Below are 3856 nucleotides of genomic sequence, written 5' to 3' on the forward strand. Positions count from 1 at the left end.
TGTCTCCAACCAGCATGAACCTTAGATTTCAGTCTTTTCAGGGAAGAATAGACAACTTTTGTCCAATTAAATTTTTTCCCCCTTTGCAATCAGTCAGAAAAACATAAAAAAATATCAAAACTTGTCATTAACCCCCCCCCCCCACCCCCCCAAAATAAAGTAGGAGGTATGAAATCAACTACTAGGATTGGCATTTGCAAACACACAATGTTTTGTGAGGGTAAAAGCCCTGCTAAAGCAATCCATTAAACGTTTTCCCAACCATTGTAAGCCTAATACCGGAGAGCTCTCCCAGTATTTAGTCTGGCTTCAGCCTGCAGGCTGGGACAGCTCTGCATAGCTGCAGGCTTAGACTGTGCATGCAACCAGAACAGACCAATAAAAGTGGATTGAGCATAGTTTGACATCTAATATTAATTCAGCAGCAGAGCTCCCTGCCAGGGCATGACTCACATTTATGAACACAGCCCTGAGACGTTTTATCACTCCTGGAAGAGATGTAAAAAAGATTATTGCATCTGTTTTTTTTTTTTCTTTGCCTGATCATGGCAGCAATCTCACATCTTCTCTGGAGGACCTGGGCCTCAGAGCCTGCTGTGCCTCACAGATATGGGTTCTCCCCAACTTAATCTAAGTCAAATCAAGAAAACAAAAACTTTTCTATCTTTCCCTTCAGTTGTGGGATTTCACAGGTAGGTTTTGTCTTAATCTGATTCATCAGAAGAACAAAAATAAGACATTCAGTGCAAAAACTGATGGCACATTTTCCAAAGCAATCCAAGGTGGAATCTATCAAATGCTCGCCTGAAGCGATAATTTGCAAACATGAGCATCTTTTAGAAAAACGCAGGTTTTTCTTGAGGGTTTTCAGGTCTGAGTTAACACAGCTTTAAGACAAAAAGACAGCAGAGATACTTGGTAAGCACTTATCTGGAAGGGGTCAAGAGGCCTTTTTCCAACAAAATGCAGGTCATCGTTTCACAATGGAAGAGACTTTTCACGAAAGCAGATCAGTCTTTTCTAGGAACGGACTTCCCGGAAAGTTCGCTTTGAGGTCAAAGTGTTCAGGGCCCAGAAAACATATGACAGAAAGACCCAGGAGCAACAGTTCAAGTCCAGAGAATTTAGAAAGAATTCAGAACTTTTGGCAGTGCAGTCCAAGTTTCAGGCTGTAGCAACTCTCTTTGGACAGAAAAGACAGGAAAAAAAAGGAGCATTGGCCAACACAAAGCCCTGCATGACCTTGATAGAAAAACCAGAACAAACAGTACAATGGGATTGACAAACAGGAGTGGGGGGAGTATGATGATTAGGGCTTGTGTTGGAGAGAAAATAAAGACCTACATGCCTTGTGCGGAGTTAAAGTTAATTAAAGCTGTAAGTTTCATTGCATGCTCACAGGCGCCACCCGACCACCGCCCACCCTTTGACATGCCCTCACCAGCCAAGCGGTTACTGCCACTTCTGCCCCTGCCAGCCTGGAAAAAAACAAAACGGCAGCTTTTCTGTTGGTTTTATCTCCATAACAAACCATTTATTTTTCTTGTTGTCTGGGGGTGACTAACAGGTCTATGGGATTTTTTAAGGAATCAGCAAAAGTAAAATTTTGGATGTCCTTAGCAACGGAAGTTTTTTTTTAAATTAACCAACCCCGCATTCCTAATATGTTCATATCGTATGTCATTTTGTTTGGTTCAGCTAGAGCCAAGGATTCATGTACCGTATTTTCCGGACTATAAGTCGCACCGGAGTATAAGTCGCACCAGCCCAAAAATGCATTATAAAGTAGAAAAAAACACAGATAAGTCGCACTGGACTATAAGTCGCACCGGAGTATAAGTCGCACCAGCCCAAAAATGCATTATAAAGTAGAAAAAAACACAGATAAGTCGCACTGGACTATAAGTCGCATTTTAACTTTCACAACCTTATATGACACAATCATAGCAGACTGTTTATCTAATAATTTCACAGTAATTTTTTCTCAAACGTATTTATTTATTCTTTTCATGAAGCATCATTGGCTAACTAATACTCTGTTTTCATCCTGTATTTGTAAAAACAGTTTTCACTTTTATTGCATTTCTGAATCTATGAAATCATTGGAAAATAGAATATTATGTTGTTAGCCTTCAAGATCTTACTGTATAAAAAAGTTTGCTGATTCTCTGAGTCACTTAACATACTCTAAACACTTAACATACCTCATACATCAAATTGAACCAGGAACATCATCTCTGTTCCTCACAAATGAACATAACAGGAGGGTTAACAATGTATTTATTTCAATTTATTTCTAATATAAGTCGCTGCGGAGTATAAGTCGCACCCCTTGCCAAACTATGAAAAAAAGTGCGACTTATAGTCCGGAAAATACGGTATTACAATTTTACAATATTCTGGTGAGAAACATGAGAGCATCATGTAGACACTGCTTTTGCTAGCCGACTCGCTAATGCCGTTCAAAATCAACTTTTAGACAGACATCCAAGGAGAAGTTTAAATTTGTAGATGGTGCTAAAGGTGATTTTTTTATTGGAAAAATCAAAATGGTGGCCTTTTCCCGAGGTCAAAGGTCATTGGAACTCCAATCGTAGTTGTAGATTTAACCTGAAGGCGTGCGTTTTTGCAAACAAAAGTTTTTTTCCCCCATATTCTGCGACTGCAGCCAAGCCACAGATCCTGCGTCCATCCCATAATAATTTCAAAACTTCCTTTGGACATCCCCGACACATAGGCTTTGATTTTAAACTATTTTATTTGAGCCCGATAAGAGATTATGGCCCCATTCTTTTAAAACATTTCCCCCTGGTGTGATGTCATCATATTTTTGGGGCTACGGTAGGCTAACCCAAAGCTATCAAACACAGGGGTGGGAGTGTGATGATTTGGGTTTCCCGTAGGTTTTGCCGCAATGCCTTTGAGTGATTATGAGGGTTTGGTACGCAATTGACAAACTTCATTCAAATGTAGTTTGATGCAGCCCACTGACTGGTTCACAAAGGAAACTGTGGGAAAAACATGAAACATGATGGTTTTGACGGATGGAAATACTGCTAGAGAAACTGAAACAGTCACAGAGCAGATCTGAACAAAGGATGACCGATAAGGAAGTCGTCTGGAAATGTGAAACCGAGGTTCTTTCCCACAAACTGACTGACCAGCATTGCTGGGAGTTTGTTTGAACCCATCCCAGCCTGTTTCTGCTGACAGTTGAACCTCGAGTCCTCTGCTAATGCCTTGGTGTCAACATTAAAACCAGTTTGCATTTGAGACATTTACAGCACGTTTACTTAAGCTGTGAAAAATGTACACTGATTTCCACCAAATGTAGCCCATGGCATCCCTTTAATCCTAAATATTGATGTAACTCTTGCAGAGTTCTCCTCTGTGCTTACGAACACGTTTGGTTTCTGTGTTCAGACCTCTCCTGAGACAGAACCCTATCTGATTCAGCAGGACCAAGAGGGGTATTAGACAGTTCCAGTCAGTGTTTAGAATCAGACATCCTGTCCCTTCCGCTCCCTGCCAAACTCATTTAGAAACACATTTCTAATATTAGACGGTCTTTCGTACGAGTCAATTAAAACATTCCTGCTTCCTGGAGCAGAGCCGTCTGTTACATGATCACAGCCCAGCGGTCTACACGACTCCGCGTCAGGTTCTCCGCGATCGCGGTACGATTTTATCCCAACGTAAACTCCAATCCATCACTTTCAAAGAACGAAAAGTGAGAAGTCAAAGCATTTTTGCAGAGGACATGGTACTCCAGTAAGCCTGGATGTGAACCCAAACCAACATATTTTAGTGTGACAAAGAACAAAGCTGAAGTATTTCAAAGTATTTCAAACTACAT

The sequence above is a fragment of the Oryzias latipes genome, chromosome 12 (genome assembly GCF_002234675.1).
Source record: "Oryzias latipes chromosome 12, ASM223467v1".
NCBI lineage: Eukaryota > Metazoa > Chordata > Actinopteri > Beloniformes > Adrianichthyidae > Oryzias > Oryzias latipes.